The 20,851-nt window shown below is 36.1% G+C and overlaps 1 pseudogene; it reads left to right on the top strand.

The window, feature by feature from the left end:
* Positions 1-312: 312 nt before the first annotated feature.
* Positions 313-612, top strand: LOC122730599 (annotated as a pseudogene).
* The last annotated feature ends 20,239 nt before the right edge of the window (positions 613-20,851 follow it).

Raw genomic sequence — 20,851 nt, forward strand, 5'->3', positions numbered from 1 at the left:
TCACAATACTATATATTGTATATTCTACACTGAAAAACATTATTCTGAAAAGGTTTTCACATAGACCTGTACTGTCAAAGGAGGTCATAACACAGAAAATTTAAAGAAATTACATTGGATAAGATTGGATAGAGATTTATTAAACACTATATGCCAGGCATTGTGTTAAGATTTTGAATTACAAATTTAAGAAAAAGGAGAGGCTGTCCCTGACTTCAAGAATCTTACATTCTAGGGATCAAGGTAGCCAAGACAGTTCATTTGCTGCTACTGTCCCAGCTGTTGATGGGCCCCAGCTGGATGGGAGGAGAGATGGAGGAAGCCAGTGGCCGAAGTGGGAGTGACCAGGTGAGGGGCTTTCAGAATGAGGTGGAGGGGGTGAAGAACAACATGACCCAAAATGTGGAGTGAATCCTGGCTTGGGGAGAAAACCTGGACTATCTTCAGAACATGAAAGAAGACCTGGAGGCCATGTCAGAACACTTCAAGACCACATCACAGAAGGTGGCTCAGAAATTCTGGTGGAAAAATGTGAAGATGATCATCTTTATCTGCATGATTGTGGCCATCCTCATCCTCATCCTCATCCTCTTTACCACCAGCACAATCTAGAGACCTTTCCTTATCTCCTATGACCTCCTTCAGCCTCAGTAGCCCTCTGTGCCTCCTCCTCCGCCTCCTCCTCCATGCTGCATTGGGAAGCCTACTTTCCTCTTCTCTCCCTCCCCATGTGTGCATGGGGAAGGGAGGAGACAGACAGAGCACCTGGTTGCCCAATGCATTAGACTGTGGTTGAGTTCCATGGGGCCCTCTGCATGGGCCTGTGTCCCCTGGAATGCTGCTGGTGGCCTGTAGGTAATAAAGACCTCTCAGAGTCAAAAAAAACCCCAAAAAACCCCAAACAAACAAAAATAAGTAAACACATTTTAAAAGAACTGAAAAGTAAAAGGGGTTATAAGAGAAGGAAAAATATTCTGAAGAGTTAGAGGAATCTTAAAATTTTATACATTTTTACTACCATATTTCAACCTGAAATATAATGAAAACTGCGATGGGGAAAATGGTGTGGGGGTCCTTAGGTATTCCTCTGTAAAGAATTACACTTTGCCACACAGTTCAATAAGTATTAAAATGGTCTTTTACTTGGCACTAGAGAAAGTGACCATGGGGGTAAGTCAAAGATTTTACCCCTGGGGAGGAGATGGCTTAGAAGCAACTTCCTCCAAGAGCTGAAGAAAAGCCAAAGATTTCATAGAGGATAGGTGGGGTGACCACCTGAAAATGTAAAATTCCTTTTTTGGTGTGTGTGAAAAATGGGTAGTTGTCTCCTCTCAATGTGGATATAACAGTCAGTCATACTCCCCTGACCTGTTTGTAGGACAAAAGTCTCAGATCCCCTCCTCCCCCTCAGGTTAGCAAGGTCACATGGTTCAAGGAGCCCTGGTCTCAATTAGGTCCTCTCCAGAGTTCTGTCCATATAAGGAAGTATAAGGTCCACTCCTGAGTTATGCCCATAGAAGGAAGAGGGGTGGGAATACTGTGTTCCGATTAGCTAGTTTTTGTGCGTAGATTGTAACCCCGACCAGTGATGAAAAAGGGGAAGGTCCATTTGCGTTAGGGACTAGGGTATAAAACAGGGCCTGCGAGCCCCCTTTCGGGGCACCCACTAGCTGCACACTAGGGTGCCTCCTTCTCATGAGAAAAAATAAAGCCTTTGTCACCTCACTGCTGAGTTCCTGAGAATTATTGAGAAGAGGATGAATTTTTCCCTCACAGTGTGGGGTGGGAAAAGCTTGGATGCTTGTCATTTATGAGAGTCAAGAGGAGATTTTTTGTTCTTTTTCTTTTTTTTTGAAATTATAGTCCTGACCTCTGGAGTAATCTCTATCTCTAGGTAGCAGCCACACCTAACTGACTTTTCAGCTACAAAATTTTATCTCCCCTTACTTCTTAGGTATCTCCTTCCTGATATCTAGTTGGCCAATCAAAATTTTAAAATTCCTTGACTGGGGGCAGCTAGGTGGCATAGTGGATAAAGCACCGGTCCTGAATTCAGGAGGATCTGAGTTTAAATTTGACTCCATACACTTGACACTTACTAGCTGTGTGACCCTAGACAAGTCACTTAACCCTCATTGCCATGCAAAAAAAAAAATCCTTGACTAGTTGATGCCTGTCCTCTTATCTGGTCATCCTAAACCCCAGGTCAAAAAGAATTAAGATAACAAAATTAAGGTCTTTAATCTGGGCAGAGGAGTTTCAGGCTATGGTACCCAAAAAAAGTGAACCAGGGACAGGGTTTATATGGGGTACTAAAACAGTGAGATTGCCTTTAGGAAGAGTTAAATTTATTTCTCACAGTTTCACTAAATAGGTTTTTTTTTCTTTGTTTTGTTTTTTTGTTTTTGTGGGGCAATGGGATTAAGTGACTTGCCCAGGGTCACACAGCTAATAAGCGTCAAGAGTCTGAGGCAAGATTTGAACTCAGGTCCTCCTGAATCCAGGGCTGGTGCTTTATTCACTGTGCCACCTAGCTGCCCCTAAATAGGCTTTTTTGTATAACAAGCTAATGTCCTACAAGAAACCTTGGGAATCTCAGGAATGGGAGAGTTTGGGGATTTTACAAAATAAGTAAAAGCCAGAATGATAATGTTGGATCAGTCCCAGGCAACTCATTGGCTTGACAACCAAAAAGAGATGGAGTTCAATCCATTCTCAGTTAATTGTCACATATATGTTCATATACTTTGATATAGCATTTTAAAATTTATATAGAATCCATCTCTCTGTTTCTCTCTCTGTGTCTGTCTCTCTGTGTCTGTCTGTGTCTGTCTCTGTCTCTAGCTGTCTCTGTCAGTCTTCATCTGTCTCTGAGTCTGTCTCTGTCTCTGTCTGTCTGTCTGTCTGTCTCTCATTTTTAGTGGGGCCCAAAAAAGCTGACAGTTTCCAACTCCCAAGGAATCCTCAAACTTTCCCAAGGGAAAAAACCTCTTCCTCCCACCTCAAGAATTTGATGTAGAGGAGCAAGACTCTGGTATGCTGATAAGCAACACCAAGGTCTGCAAGATGATATGCAAGATATGAATGGTTGTTACTGATGCTCCATTATTCAAAAATACCCTCTCAGTTGGTATGCATTTTCCTCCTAGTTACTTTGCAATTTCTTTCCCAATTGTTTCCCTTTGTTTTCTAAACATACCAAAAAAAAAAAAAGGAAAAAAAGGATTGGCTCTTCTCTTACTAAGAGGGACAGTTTCCATAGTGATTCTGTCTCCTGGCTGTATATTCCTCTTTCCTAATAAATCTCTTTTTCTTTTACAAGATTCACTATAAGACTTCAATTCTTTGGGTGAGGTAGCCCCCTGATCCAGGTTGCAAGTACCCCCAAGAATTTCAGTTTTATCACTCATAAGTAGGTCCAGAAATGTTGTTTGCCAAGTTCACAAAGCTAGAAAGTAGTAGAACCAGGACTCAAATAAAGCCCTGGCACAAAAACCAGTGTTTTTTCTTGATAGAGGAGGCCAGAAGTTTCAACAGAGAAACTAACATCCAAGTTATTATCAACCAGAGGGGTTGGAGTCCTTATCAACAAACACTATCCACAGAAGCTTAAGGAAACAGTAGTAAGGGACCATAAACCATTAATAACCATTAATATTCCTGGATGACAGGAAACAGAAACTGTATATAGAAACCAGATCTTAAAGTAAAGATAGCCTAAACAGAGAGACCCTTGGGGTCTGACAAGTTTAACCATGTTTTATGAATATGTGCAGAAGGACCAAATGTGTCCATAGGTTTACCTTATGATGCTTAAACCCCAAAAACATACCCCTAGGGAAAAAGGTACCTGCCTTGGGGGACATCTTAGCACACTAAGAATTCCAAAATAGGATATGAACCTCCCACAGGGAGGAGATTAAGATAATAAGCAAGTAACCTACATTTTTCCCTATAAATATAACCATTTCCGGGGCAGCTAGGTGGCGCAGTGCACAGAGCACCAGCTCTGGAATCAGGAGTACCTGAGTTCAAATCCGGCCTCAGACACTTAATACTTACTAGCTGTGTGACCCTGGGCAAGTCACTTAACCCCAACTGCCTCACTAAAAAAACAAAAACAAAAACAAATAAACATAACCATTTCCATTTCCCTAATCAAGACACTTTTCTCCTTGGTGTTCTCCTGATGGTCAGCACAGTCTTTTAATAAAACTGAAAACTCAATAACTGAGTCTTGTAATTCTTTGAAATGCCTCAATTAAATTCATCCCTACATCAGTATGATATATGACAGTGCATTATTCCTACAAGGACATAAAAATAATTTTTAATATTTTTCCCCTTTGAGGAGGTACATGAGCATTTAAATTTAATTTTGTCATATATGTATGTTTATGTACATATTTCACATAGCTATGAATATCTTCACAACTCATTATTCCAAAATATAGGAGAGATAATGGTATTCTAAACTTGGGTGATGGCAATAGGAATGAAAAAGGACAGTGGTGAAGATCATTGCTAACGTATAATCAAAAGGAATTTGGGGCTATTTTATTTAGGGATTGAAGAAAAAAATCTAGAGGTTTTAAAATATTTTTCGTTAGAATGACTGATATTAAGAAACATCAATTTCATCATTTCAACACTCAAAGTGTTGGGGGGGGGGCATACAACCTGGATCAGGGGGCTAGCTCACTCAAAGAATTAGAGGCTTTACATGAATTTTGTAAATTAAAAAGAGATTTATTAGGAGAGAGGAATACATGGCAGGGGGACAGATGAGTATAAAGACTGTCCCACTTAAGAATAGAAGACCTGGCCTTTTTTATGTTTACAAAGCAAAGGGGAGGAAGGGGCAAAATAACTCAGAGGGGATCTTTGAAGAACGGGATATCAGTAGGAAATGCAGCATACCAGGGTTGTGGTGGACAACACCTATTCTTGAGGTTGGAGACAGACCTGTTTTTCCCTTGGGAAAGTTTAAGGATTCCTTAGACGTTGGGCTCTTTATGTTTCTTGGGGTCCCACTACATTCCCACAACAAAAGGACTCAATTACATACAACACCTTGCTTTCTACAATATGCTCTTTCTTATGAACATGAGCACTTCAATGTGCAGTCAGGTGGCCAACCATATACTATAAGTTTGTATGTACTTCTTTACAATCAGTTCAGTTAAGCCCTAAGGCAATGTTTCAAAAAGCTGGAGGTTCACAATATTTGCCTAAATCTTTTTTTTTGTATTAATTTGCATCAAACTTTTATTTGTTTTTGTTCTGATATTAACCACCAGAAAAAACAAGTATAAAATAAGAAAGGAAAAAGAAACAGTGCAAAGAAATTGCAATTCTCTATTTTGTTTAGCTTTAAATTCTGAAAATTAATTCAACATGTTTTCAGATATGCTGTGCTTTTCTGTGTTTTCTCTATGTTTTTTTGTTCTCTTTCATTCATTTAAATACTTCAAAGATTTTCTTTTGTTTTCTTTTTTCCACAGGCCTAACAGTCAGTTAGCAAGAATTTATTAAGATCTTATTACAATTCTAGGCCATATGCTAAGCACTGGATATGCAAATAAAAGCAAAAAGAAAGGGATTTCATACTCTCAAGGAGTTTACATTTAATGGGAGAAGGGAACATAAAAGTAAGCTGAAATGGGGTTGGGATACAGTTTCATGGGAATTTAAGACTTGGCTGGCCTCGGTACCCTCTTTAAATGGAGGTTCTGGAAGTACCCATCCAATCAAAAAGGGGAATAGGCATGGAAAGTACTTCCAAGAATCCTAGAAATGCAGAAATTTTTAAGAATACAGAAATTACTAGTTCACGGGAGAGAAATATCCCCTCTGCAACATGACCAGCACTTAATCATCCAAACTTTGCTCTATGATGTCTGGTCAAGAAGAACCTGCTAGCCTCAATGATTGACCAATTCTTTCCTACTTCCTTGTCTCAATACCATGTCTGAAGACTAGAAGTCAAACCAGTTCAGTAGTCCCACTCCAACCTCCTTGGGCATGAGTTTCCATCTTCAGCAATCCCTGTTTGCCCCCAATTTCACCTCTCACTCAAAGAAAAAGTTCCTAATATGAATAATCAAGAAATATAAGCCACCCTTTTGATCATATCTAAAAATATATCTCATTTCCCACCCTTAGTTCAACAACTTAATCTCCAATAAAAGATGAATACCATAATTTTTCATAAATCCACTTGAATTCTTGTTAGTGATTGCATTAATTAATCAATATGTTTAGACTATATTTCCCTAAACTTCTATCTTGAATCACTAAATGCCTTTCTGGATATTTCAAATTAGATACAAGATTTCTAAAATTCAATCCATTATTTCCCCCTAAATTGGATATTACTCCCCCTTTATCACTCTAAAATACAGTCAAAGTGACCTTCTCTATGTGTCTCAAGATCTATCTTTTGTTGTTTGTTTGCCTTTCACTAGTCATCTCCCATGCCTGGAATGGTCCCCCTCTACCTTCAATTCTTCCTTTATGTGGAATTCAGACTTTATTATCCTGATACCCTGTGAGAACTGCAAAATTTACTGAGAACTGATTGCCCCCCCCCCCTTCCATCTTTCCCAGGCAAATGAATTGCCTGGGGCTGACTGTCTTTGTCATTTCCAGACCCTTGATGGACTTATGGACCTTCCCCCAAGCAACTTATCCCCTCCCAATGTTCCCCACCTTACTCCCTGGACTTTACATTGTTATTATATAAAAAGGGTCCACCTATATTAAGTAGTTTCTATTCAGAGATTCAGAGTCTGTAACACCTATACTTAATTTAGGAGCAGTTCTATTATTTCTTTTGTCAAAGGTTCATTTACATTAATTAGCTATATATCACTCTGGCAAAATCTTTTGGTTCCCTTTTTGTTCTGTTACCCCATTAAAAACCCTGTCCTCTGTTCCCATCTTTGGGTATTCCTAGCTTCTGAGCTTTGGGATACCAGGAGCTATAGTTCCTCTGCCCTGATTAAAGAACTTATTTTCTCCTATATTGATTGTTTCCTTAACTTCCAGGTTAACACCTACATTTCTTAGTTCCCTTCCTCTCAAACAATTTTGTATTCAATTACTATGTATGTGTAATTATTAATATTCTTCTGTAGTTTATATTTTATATATCTGTTTTATACTTTATGAAAATGTAATCTTATCATAAGTAAATATTAGTTTATTCTTAAATAATTAATGCATTTAATTATTTAATTAATAATTAATAGATAATATCACTTATTATATATTAGTTAATTATTGATATAAGTTATATTTAATTATAATATTAATTACTTATTTATTAAAATAATAAATAAATAAATGTACATGATTTCCTTGACAGATGTCTGTGTGTGGTTAGAAATTTTCATTTTTGTCTTTATATTCCTCCTATGGCTTTGCACAAAGCCTAATACTTAGTAGACCCTCAATAACTGTCTTTCAAATGTCTAATAGAGAAGTGAAAAAAGTGTCTCTATGGATATTACATTGATGTAGGCTCCTAGGTGTCATGGGGTGCAGAGCACCCCAGAAGTTCTCTGGGGCACATCAAGGAAACTTCTCCTTGAGAAACTAAACCAGAGGACAGATAACGCCTAGAGAGATAAGCTGAACCAAATCGGACTGAGCTAGCTTGGGATTCCTACCCTTCATTCTGGTCTCCCTTACCCTGGGGAGATAAATTTGGGTGTGGCTGCGCCTTTGAGTTCTGAAGAGGGATCTGTAGCCACCCCTCACCCAATTCCTTTAGTCACTACCAGTGGGGGATGGTCCTCCACTCCTCACCCAATTCCCCCAGCTACCACCAGTGGGGGATGGTCCACCTTCACTAAAGGAACTTTCCACAGGCAGATGGTCCACCCCCATCAGGCCTCTATAAAAGTACTTTCCAGTCTCCTGTTCGAGGAGATTTGGTACCTCTGAGCCATGTGCTTTATGCCAAATCTCCCCATGAAAAGTCCAAGGATTTCTTTCATGGTTTCCCTCCCCCCACCCTTCCCTTCCCTTGCTCCTAAATAAACTATCACCTTATTCTAACTACGTTTTGTGTGCAAGAGGGTGTAATTCTTTAAAGAGGAATTCCTAAGAACCCCAACCCCTACCCCAACCGTACTCCATTTTCCCACCATTACATCAGGGAAGGTAAACTGAATATGAGAGTGACTCTTTAAAAAAAAAAGGAGAAATCCCTGAAGACAAATTTTACCTACTTAACAATTTTGCTTTGTTTGCTCCTGACTATTTTTACAGATATTTGTACAAACTTTAGGAACAAAGAGATTGGCTTAATGTATCAGATGATTAGCCTGTCCAACCTAATATTTTGTTGTCACAATTGATTTCAAGGCTTGTAACGATTGGAATGATGCCACCTGCTGGATACTTACTGTAGAAGAGTTCTGCCCATGAAGCGAAGGTCTTTGAGGGCAAGACCAGGAGTCTTTTCTTTGGTGGGAGGAAGTGATGCGGACTAGTGGGAGGAGGAAGGAAGAGACTGGCGCTGACTCTGGGGCTCTTTCCTCTGGACTCTGGTGGAGAGCGGAGCTAGAAATGTGCTCTCCCTTTAATAGATAGGAATCTAGGCCTTTTTCTCTCTCTTTAGCAAATTCTTATTCTCCTTAATAAATGCTTAAAAGTCTAACTCTTGCTAAAGTTTATAATTTATTGGCGACCACTCATTAGATATTTTAGACAGACTAGCTAGAATTTTAGCCCTTAACAGATGGCGACCACGAAGGGACTTCCATTCCACGACTACACCTAGAGGACATCTGAGAAAAGACTTTCAGAGACTTTAAATGAACAGTTTTGATTTGTTGTTTTTGTTGTTTTTTTTTTCTCTTTCTGTTATAATATACACCATCTGTAACATGTATTCTCTGCAGAGGCCCTCCCTTTGCAAGACTAATGTCAAAGCGTCGGTTCATGAGGACAAAAAAAAAATCGCCCCTCTGGACAAAACTTTCCTCTCTTCCTTTTCTATATTGTTGTTCACATATTATTAGTTAGCAATAGTTATTATATTGTTTTTACTGTTCTGTCAAGGAAACATTTTGTTTCTTGAGGAACAACAGGGGGGACTGTAATGATTGGAATGATGCCACCTGCTGGATACTTACTGTAGAAGAGTTCTGCCCATGAAGCGAAGGTCTTTGAGGGCAAGACCAGGAGTCTTTTCTTTGGCGGGAGGAAGTGACGCGGACTAGTGGGAGGAGGAAGGAAGGAAGAGACTGGCGCTGACTCTGGGGCTCTTTCCTCTGGACTCTGGTGGAGAGCGGAGCTAGAAATGTGCTCTCCCTTTAATAGATAGGAATCTAGGCCTTTTTCTCTCTCTTTAGCAAATTCTTATTCTCCTTAATAAATGCTTAAAAGTCTAACTCTTGCTAAAGTTTATAATTTATTGGCGACCACTCATTAGATATTTTAGACAGACTAGCTAGAATTTTAGCCCTTAACAGGCTCATGCCCCAGAATGTATCATTGTACTCACTGACTTCAACCACAATAATTAGTTATCACCTATATTCTATTAATAGAGTGTTGTTACTAATAAATTTCTCAAAATCCCTTTTAAATTCATTTTTATTTTTTGCCAGTATCAAGATTAAATTGATAAGTTGCATAGGCTGAATTATGCTGAACTTGACCATGTTCCAAAGTTCACTCTCTCATGATAATATTTCTGATTTTAGTGAACAAGTACAGATTTAAGTCATCAATGATATTTATGAATTTGAGTTTGTTACTCCTACTCCTTTTTTTGCAAACTTTTCTACTATCTATACTCTATCCTCAAAGTAGCACATTCCCCCATTACTCTGTTCATTTTGCTTTTCCTCATCTTCTCTTCTTCCACTAAATTTTTTAGTTTGATGATGAAAATTGTGGCTTTGTTGATTATCTAGGGACAGCATCTGGGGTAGAAATTTGAGGAAGTAGACTTCTGATTATTGTTCCAACTATGGACAAACACACATATTAGAAAAATGTGCTGTCATGTCCAACAAAGCCAAAAAGTTATACATTAAGCCTCATCAAAAAGTTTTAAAATAAAAACAGATAACATATTTCTGGTATTATACATCCTTAGGGAATAATTTCTAATGAATTCTACATTTATGTCACAAGTCAAAGGAAACTCAGAATTCTTTATAATATGAATCTTTAGAATTATTTATCTCAAGATAGAGAGGTGGTATTTCATAGTGGAATACATGTTGAACTTGGAGTTAGGAAAGACTGGATTTAATTCTCACCTTTGATCTTTGTAGGACCATGATATTATAGGATCATTGATCAAGAGGTAAAAGGGATCTTTAGGGAATGTATTCCAATCACCTCAGCTCTGAAACCCTTAGACAAACCTATAAAATTCTACATTATAGATGGGTTGCGATCTATGTGTTGGTGAAAGCAGTTCATATAGTAACAACATTCCAGCTTTTTAACATACCCATAAGTGCCTAGTACTTGCTAGTATGAGATCTCAGCTGCCATTTTTCTATTTACAATTGCCTTACTCACCAGTTCAGTTTAAAAAAGAAATATATTCATTGACTACTACATGTAATGCATAGTACCAGGTGCAAAAGTCCTTCCTTTTTCCCCCCCTGCAATTTAGCCATTAGATTGGAATCTGGCCCACTAGTTTGCCATTCAAAAATTTCATTAGCTAAATGTGAGCTATTAGGTAAATGAAGGATAGAATATGTATATTTGACAGAAGTCCAAATGAATATCATACAGAAATCTGATTCAATCATTTTAATATTTCAAACACAAAAACATTATTGTATATAAGTCATTATGCGGTTTTCAAAAATTTCATTTGCCAGAAGCTTACAATGCCAGAATTTTTTATTGGTATATGGTAATATGAAAAATGCAATTCCCTTGTTAATAACATTTATGATTTATGGCTCTCCAGTGCTATTTAAATTATTGAATAAATATTCATCTTACTGTTGGTAGCAGAAGCAGATGCTCTATAGTTAGGTTAAGGAAGAGTCTATGACAAACCAAAGTGGTTATATAGAAAGAGAAAAGTATATGAACACATTGCTGAATCTGCACAAGGGGTTTAATTTTCCAGTCCCATTTGGGTTATTCCCTTCTTAAATGGAAATAATTTCCCTATATAAATATTTCCATTCTATACATATTAGTTGCTCTGACTCTTGGGAATTAAAATTCATGACAAAGTTTTGGTTTTATCATTTTCCCCATCATACTCTTTGTATAATAGTTCTATTTAAATTTCATGGCCTACAAATGTTGCTATTAAAGAAAAAAAATGACATTGGAAAACACACTAACATTGCATTTAAAAAATTGAACTCCTTTATATGCCTGGTATTTCTGAAGATACCACATAAAAGAAATGTGATATATTTTTTCTAGTAGAATTTTATAACTTTTAGAAGATACTAATATATGTGGAATTTCTTTGAAATGGGGAAATATCTACATATATGCACATATATACACATATGCGATTGTGATGATATATTCATATATGTAGACATTTTCATATATACATATGTAGGTATGGTGAGGTATGTGTTTATATATATAAGCATGCATATTTATTACCATTATTATGTATGTATATGAATGAAAATAGAGTTCACAGAAGTTAAAATATTGGCTGAATCTCTGTCCAAATTTGTTTATAGCACACTAAAATTGAGCAAAGAATTAAGCAAGATGAAAAATTCTCATTGAAAATAAACTACTTGGGCAGCTAGATGGCACAGCAGATAGAGCACCAGCCCTGGAGTCAGGAGTACCTGAGTTCAAATCCGACCTCAGACACTTAACACTTACTAGCTGTGTGACCCTGGGCAAGTCACTTAACCCCAATTGCCTCACTAAAAAAAAAAGAAAAAAAAAGAAAAGAAACCACTTAATCAAATCAGATAAGCAAAGCTACCTTTTTACATATTTAAGGAGATATGTTTTCAGTCAAATTGTTAATTTAGCTATTGGGCTTCTGCCTTTCAGAGGTTGTATAATATTAATGTAAACTTTTCAGTACTCTTCTCCTTCCTCCAAGAAATTATTCTTTTGTATTTTTCTTTCTGAGTTAAAGAAAGCATCATTTTGACACCTGGAGTCCATTTTTTTTTTGAGTCAGACATGCCAGCAACATCTGCTACCAATCCAGAATTCACTTGTGGTTCAACAAGAGAAATTACCCAGCTATCAAATAAGAACCTCTGGAAACTTTTCATATAATATCCTTAAAACATTCTCAGGATGGCAGAGCCAAGATGGGAGAGGAAAGACATTAAACACACAGAGCTCCTGATATAATTGCCCCCAACACAGCCACAAAATAATGCTTGGAGCAGCAAAACCCACAAAAAGATGGTCTGAGATTATTTTTCAGCCAAAGGCAATTTAGAAGGGACACTGCTGTGCTATAAGCAGAGACCAAACTTGTTATTAGCCAACACAGTCCCCGGGCACACTGTACCAGAGAAACTTACCCTCAAGCATCCAAATCAGCTTTGGCACCAGCATCTTCTGGAGCTAGGCTTTAAGTCCGGTGGGATGGCTAAACAGCTGGCTGGGGGACAGGGGGATGCAGGGGTGTCTGGGTGAACACAGCACACAAACTTTTGCTGGCTGATTAATTAGCAAGTTACCTTAAGGTTATCTTCGGACCAGAGAACAGGTCAGGCAAGAGGAAAAACCTGCCCTCCCTCAAACCGAAACACCTGGGCCCCTCTGAAGCTTAGGACAGTGTAGCTTAGAAGTAGGGCCCCACTGTAAGAGGGAGTTAAAAGTCAAGTAAAAGTTGGCAAGATGAGCAAGCAAAGAAAGTTGGAAACTATTGAAAGTTTCTTTAGCAACAAGGAAGATTGAGTTGCACCCTCAGAAGAAGATAACAACCAAAAGGCCCCTACATCTAAAGCTTCCAAGAAAAATATGAATTGGTCTCAGGCCATGGAAGTGCTCAAAATGGACTTTGAAAAGAGGAAAAAATAGAAAGAGAAATGAGAGCAATGCAGGACAGTCATGAGAAAAATGTCAACAACTTGAAAAGTCAAATGGAAAAGGAGATACAAATGCTCTCTGAAGAAAATAATTGCGTAAGAATTAGGATTGAACAATTGGAAGGCAGTGAATTTATGAGAAACCAAGACACAGTAAATCAAATCAAAATGTATTTAAAAAGAGGGAAATATGAAATATCTCCTTGGAAAAACAGCTTACCTGGAAAATAGATCCAGGAAAGATAATTTGAAAATCATTGGCCTACCTGAAAATCATGACCAAAATAAGAGTTCAGCCATCATCTTCCAAGAAATTGTCAGGGAAAATTGCCCTGATATTCTATAAGCAGAAGGTAAAATAGAAAATGAAAGACTCCGCCAATCATCTCCTGAAAGAGATCCCCAAAGGAAAACCTCCAGGAATATTATAGCCAAATTCCAGAGCTCCCAGGTCAAGGAGAAAATATTGCAAGCAGCTAGAAAAAAGGAATTCATATACTGTGGAGTTACAATAAGAATAAAACAAGATCTATGAGCATCTATATTAAAGGATAGGAGGACATGCAATATGATATTCCAGAGGGCAAAGGGACTGGGACTACAGCCAAGACTCAAATACCCAGCAAAACTGATTATAATCTTTCAGAGTAAAAAATGTGACTTCAATGAAAAAGAGGACTTTCAGGCATTTGTGATGAAAAGACCTTATCTGAATAGAAAATTTGATTTCACATACATGGCCCTAGAGAAGCATAAAAAGATAAACAGGAAAAAGACTTCATGAGGTATATTAAAAGATTAAAAATAAGCTGTGTGACCTTGGGCAAGTCACTTAACCCCAATTGCTCACCAAAAAAAAAAAAAGATTAAAAATGATTCCTACATGGGAAGATAATATTTCAAACTCATAAGAACTTTCTCAGTATTAGGGCAGCTGAAAGGAATACACGTAGACATAGGATGTAGGTCTGAAATGAAAATGAAAGGATGTTATCTGTAAAGCATTTATTTCTTGTTTATCCTTGTTTTTTTGTGGGGAAGGCAGGATGCAGTGGCTAATGTCTGGGGCCAGATTTGGACTCAGGGCCTTCTGGGTCCAGGGCTGGTGCTTTGTCCACTGTGCCACCTAGCTAACCCATGATGACATCTTTAAAAGAAAGTTATGGGTAAGAGGAATACACTGGAAGAAAGGGAAAAATAGCTGACATAAAAGAAATAAGAAAAAGCTTATGGAAGGGAGGGGAAGACATGGAAGGAGTGGGGGAGTGAGTGAGCCTTACTCTCACCAGAATTGGCTCAAAGAGGGAATAGCATACATACTCAAGGGGGTATAGTAATATATTTTGCCCTGAGGGAAAGTGGGAGGGGAAGGAGATAAGGTGTGCGTGTGCGGGGGAGAAGACCAGAAGGAAGGAAGGGCAGATTGGGGGAGACAGCAGTAAAAAGCAAAACACTTTCAAGGAAGGTGAAGATATTCTACATAACTGCACATATATGATTTATATTGAACTGCTTGACTTCATAGGGAGGGTTGAAGAGGGAGGAAGGAAGAAAATTTAGAACACAGAATTAGCTCAGGGACCCTAATCACATCAGAGTTGCATCAAGGAGGGAATAATTGTGAGGAGTAATCTAACCCTACAGGAAAGTAGGAGGGTAAGAGGATAAGCAGGGAAGGGTGAAAGAAGGGAGGGCAGAGTGGGGTAGGGGACAGTCTGAAACAAAACACTTTTGAGGAGCAATAGGATAAAAGAAGTTAAAAAATAGAGTAAATATCATGGGAAGGGAATAGGATAGAGGGAAATAGTTAAGATTATTGATTATAATGGCAAAACTTGTGGTACCTACTTTGTTGGGTTATTGTAAAGAAAATTCTTTGTCAAGTTTAAGGTACTATATAAAAGTTATGATGAACAGGATGCAATCAGAAAAACCTGGAAAGATCTACATGAACTGAGCAGAGTGAAATGTACTGTATACAAAATAACAGGACTTATGAAAATTGAAATCCATCTACAAAGAAAGAACTGATGGCATCTGAAAACAGATTGAAGCATAATTATTTTTTTGGACAGTTCCTTAATCTGAAGTTTTGTTGTTATCTGTTTTTTCTCACTATAGCTAATGTGGAGATGTGTTCCATGACTACTCATTTATAACATATTAAATTGCTTGAGTTCTTGGGGTGGGGAGTGGGAAGTGAGGGAGGAAGTTAAGTTGGAACTCAAAAGTTTTTTTAAAAAATGATGTCAAAATTTGGTTTCACATGTAATTTGGAAAATAAAATTCTAAACAGAAAAAAAAATTTAAAAAGACACAAACCAATGTTTTTAGGATTCCAAATTGATGCTGTTTTTTACCTGATGATACTTATTCTTACTAAACAGTATCTGCATCTAGGATTTAATACACTACTAAAACTTCATCATTTTGAAAAGACAATGGGAATAATAACAATAACAACAACAATAATAAAACTAGCATTCATGTAGTGCTTTAAGTTTTTCAAAATACTTTAAAAATATTATATTACCTTGTACATCCACATAAGATTTTTTTTATTATTCTAATTTTATAAATGAGTAAACTGAAGCAGGCAGAGGTGAAGAGACTTGCCAGCATCTCACAGCTGGTAAGTATATGAGGCTGGAATTGAATGAAGTTCCTCAACTATAACACCTTGCTGCATTACAAATGATGCCAGAAGTCATTCATAGGGGTACAATTCTTCTTTAAGATATGTCATTGGCATTAAAGACCCCAATAACTTTGTGAAATTTATATTTCTTTGGTTTTAAGCCTCTCCCCAGAGACTTGAGGAAATTTCTTCACTGAACAGCTCACTAATTAATGCCATGTGCCAGTAGAAATTTCATGGGCAAAAATTTATCCAACTATGTTTTATTGAGGGAGAATAAAAAATATCATTCCTCAATAAGTAAAATACAACAAAGGAAAATAGCTCAAAATTTTAAAACTACTCCCCAATGTCACTTACTGTGCAAGTAACAAATATCAGTCCTCCAAAGTCTTGTTTTAATTTCAGTTACCCTCTGCTTTTCACCCCACTGTTCTTAGATGATGTCTGCTTCACCTATCTGCTCTCTTCCCTTTACCCTCATCTAATAGAAAATAGCCCTGCTGAATTCTTTCCATAATCTAAATGTTTAGAAAGAGAAAAAGAATTCTGTTTGTTATATGGCCAGGGATTCTGATTTTCCTTGCAGAGCTCATGGCTCTAATAAAGATGTTTTTTAAATTGCCTTGTTGAGGACAATTCAGTTTACAACTCAATTTTTTTTTTTGTGAGGCAATTGGGGTTAAGTGACTTGCCCAGGGTCATACAGCTAGTAAGTGTCAAGGGCCTGAGGCCGGATTTGAACTCAGGTACTCCTGAATCCAGGGCCGGAGCTCTATCCACTGCGCCACCTACCTGCCCCCACAACTCAACTTTTTTATTGTAAATTACTAGATAAGTGGTGAAGGCTGTGTATATATTTGCCCAAATATAAAATGAATATACTGAATGAAATTTGGTATGGGCATGTAATTTTATTTCAGTGGATTCATTTCCTAGGTTAAAATGCTGGAATTTTAAGTATATATGTATGTGTGCACTCACATATATTTATATATTCACACCCATATATGTGTGTATGTGTGTCTGTAAAATCAATTTTGTGACACTTTTTTTTTTCTCAGAGGTTACCTCATGCCCTGTCCAGTTCTATGAAATCTAGGGACACTGGTCCTTTTTTTTCAATAAGGGTGATTGAAACCTCACCCCCATTCTTATGTCCTTTCAATTCTCATTAAGTTTGAAAAAGCTTTTGTTCTAAGGACCTATTTCCTGTTGGTCTAGAATCAGAGATTTGTCCAGAAAACTCAATTATTCCCCACTTACCTTCCTTAGCATACTGGCTGGAATGAATAAAATAATCCTAAATATAACTTTCTTTTTAGCTTCATGAATATGCACACACCTAGGACCTATTAAAATTGTTCAAATCTGTTTGTAAGAAGAGAAAAGATAGACCTCAGACTCTTGCAAACTGATCAGAATTAGGACAGGACTATCCTAGAAGAGGGTCTTTCAAATTAGGCCAGAGAAATATCCATTAAACCTTTCCTGAGGTGGCACAGCGAATAAAGCACTCACCTTGGATTCAGAAGGACCTTAGTTCAAATCTAGCCTCTTGACACTTGACACTTACTAGCTGTTTGACCCTGGGCAAGTCAATTAACCCTCATTGCCCTGCAAAAAAACAAACAAAAAACTCTTTCCCACCCCTATGTCCCAACAGGTGCTATTTTTATCCAGTAGATACCATTGAATAGAAAGGGAGGGAAAATAGCTTGATTAAAGTGATATATAATCTTATGGTGGACACTCAGTAATGTTTTTTTTTTCCATTTTGTTCCTCCCTCCTACATTCCCATTCCTAAGTAAAAAGAAAAAGAAAACATGGAGAATCAAGAAAATGTATTACATATAATGTAGAAATTAAATTATGTGTGTATATATACACATTGACAAATATTTAACCCATCATCTCTCTGTCAAGAGGTGGGCTGTGTTCTTTATTGTCTGTACCCCAGAATCATAATTGGGTAATACTTTGATCAGAACTCTTAAGTCTTTCAAAATTGGAATTTATAATCTTGTTACTGTATAGAGTACTTTAATGGTTCTTTTTATTTTACTCTAAATGAGTTCATATAATATCAGTTCATTACAACAGTAAATGTTTTCTTAACAGATACCTGAACATAATAGGCACTAATAAATGTTTTTCCCATTAAAGCAATATGTTAAATAATTGATTTGTCAATTGATCATACTTAATGATCATTGACAAAAGAGCTATGTTATGTATAATAACTAAGTAAAAATCCAAATTACAGTAAAATTTTATGTGGGAATCTAGATCCTACAAAACCTTCTTCCCAGTAAAAGTTTCATTATTTATTATAGTCTTCTTTAAAATTTTCACAATATTTTGTCAAAGTTACCAATTCATTCAGCCTAAGTCCTTCAAATATATACATTTGAGAAGAATACATTTTAGAAGAAATTTTTTTTTTAAAACTACAAACCAGTATGAAATTTGAACTGTTTTTATTTCTAATGTAGTAGGATTGAGCCATTTAACTGTTCAATGGTCAGACAAATTATTGGGCAAAAAAAAAAAGTGATAATGGTCTAATCAACAAGATAGTGATATAGACAAGAATTACTGCATTTATTAAACAAATATTTACTGTTGTATACAAGGCTATGTTTTAAGTAAAATAAGGGAAACAGAGAGGCAGTATGTTATGATGTATATAGTTGGAGATTTGTAGTCAGGAAAGCATTGGCTCATTATAATCTTTCCATAGACATTTAACAGGCATGTGAATTTATGGAAATCAACTCAACTCTCTAAGCCTCAGTTTCTTCATGCATAAAATGAAGGTAATTGCACCTATAAAGATAAATTGAGATCTCATATATATATATATATATATATATATATATATATATATATATATATATATGTATGTATGTATACACACACACATATATAATATTATGCAACTCTTAATATATAAATGGCATTAACATTATTAATAATATTATCATTATCCTGATTTTTCTTTAGTTGGAAAGATAAAAACCAATTTGTAAATGATACAAATTAGTACCACATGGGTAAAGAGCATGATGATCTCTAAGGTTATTTAGACAGCTCTATTTGGCAAATATGATAAGGAAAAGTTTTATGGAAGAGGTGGAATCATGGATTTAGAGCTGAAAGGGACCTTAAAGGTCATCAAGCCCAACCCCTTCATTTTACAAATTAGGAAATTGAGATTTAGGGAAGCTAAATGACTTACCAAAGGTCACACAGCTGGAAAGGGTCGAAAACATCATTCTAACTAATGTACCTTACTGCCTATCTGAGAAGTATGTCAAATAAAATTGTTAGGTGGAGTGAAATTCTTTACTTACTGGTACTTATGGGAAAAATTGTGTGTCAATATAAGAACACCAAACAATCATAACAGTCTATCAGAAAGGAGAGAGAGAGAGAGAGAGAGAGAGAGAGAGAGAGAGAGAGAGAGAGAGAGAGAGAGAGAGAATATGACAGCACTTAAGAGAACATAAAAAAGCTTTCTAATATTTGCCTTTTCATTACTGTTACAAACAAGACTTGGTCTCCACACTTCTAAAAACATAAATAGCTTTCACATTACTCAAAGAGAGTCAAAAGAACATGCATCCAAATGAGTGGGAAATTTAAGTGTTTGCTCTATTATAAACTTTAAAGGTTACCGTTGTTTTATATAAATCTCTAGTTAGGTTTATTATAATAACTCCTACCCAAATGAAGTCTGTAAAACAGCTTTGTATATACTTTGAAATTGATGCCTAGATCCTTTTTAACTGTTATTTATATATAGCTATATTAATGAGAGTTATGGGTGCTCCAGAGAGAATGTATGCTAATATATTATCAATGGTTACTTAATCAAACATCCATCTATGGGCATGTACATTCATTGAATGAAAAATTATAGTATATATATATTTTTTTTCTTTTGCTGAAATTAGAAGTAAAGGGATACATTATGAAATCTGCCCATTTTATTCAGTGCAAATAGAGGTTGTTCATAAATGATCATTTTTTTGAAAGTAACATGAATGATGTTTTTATATGAATATTTGTGCATAAATTTGATATTTTATATGTGATACTATCTCATGTATAAAAAATGAGTTATAATCATGCATTCTGCCATTCATTATATCCTAGAATAAAGCACAGATTTTAGAATGATGAAAGATATCACATGGCATCTTTGAAAGGAAAAGATATAAACAATCAAGAAAAATATCTTATGCAATACATAATTTTTAAAATGGGATTTCACCATAAAGTCAGAGAAAACATTTGTAGCTTGTCTAACCAGTCTTGAGAAGTGGTACTTTAATCTCAGCAAATGCATATAACTGTGAAAGTATCATTTATCTGAAATAGAAATTTATTCATCTGAATGAAAAAGCAAGAAACAAAAAGAAAAATGAAGCAAAAGCTTTCATGGATTTTTGTTCAAAAAACACCATGGTAATAACATTAATACATTGAACAAAATTGCTTAATTTCATCTAGATACGTTTGTTTTCTATATTCACATCTTAAAATCATACTGGTGAAAGATCAAACTTTGTGATCATGGAAAATGTATCATTTGAAATAAAGAACTTAATTTGCTATTATGTCTATCAAGTTTTAGTTCCTTCTAGATTTGTAAGCATTCTTCTTTTCTAGGTAATGACTGTGAGCTTGAGCCATAAAGAGCATTTACATAAATAACTATTGCTCATGGGCCATGTATTGATGTAAGTGGTAAATGTAATCACTGCTAAAAGATATTCTTTCAATTCTCATATAATCATGATTACTGAAGGCATTGGAAATTTTTCATGACTATTATTGATAATGTCTGGTAAGAATGCATTGATTAAGCAGTGTGATTAGATTTATCCATCTAGTAGTATTTAATCATCCAAATACAAGAACAACATCAAATGTATATTGCATATTGTTTTTATAAATTTCATACATACATATTATGTGAGGTGCATTGAGGCCCAGAACATGGTACATCTTCTTAAATGTAATCCATTATTGCTCCAAATATTTGGCCAAGTCATTAAAATAAGAAAAAAAAAACCAACAACAAAGACATAGAAAATATTTATCATTTATATTATCACATGCAATTAGTTTTGACAACATATATACATACCTATTTGTACACAATATACATATGTA

This window comes from Dromiciops gliroides, chromosome 6 (genome assembly GCF_019393635.1).
Source record: "Dromiciops gliroides isolate mDroGli1 chromosome 6, mDroGli1.pri, whole genome shotgun sequence".
Lineage (NCBI taxonomy): Eukaryota > Metazoa > Chordata > Mammalia > Microbiotheria > Microbiotheriidae > Dromiciops > Dromiciops gliroides.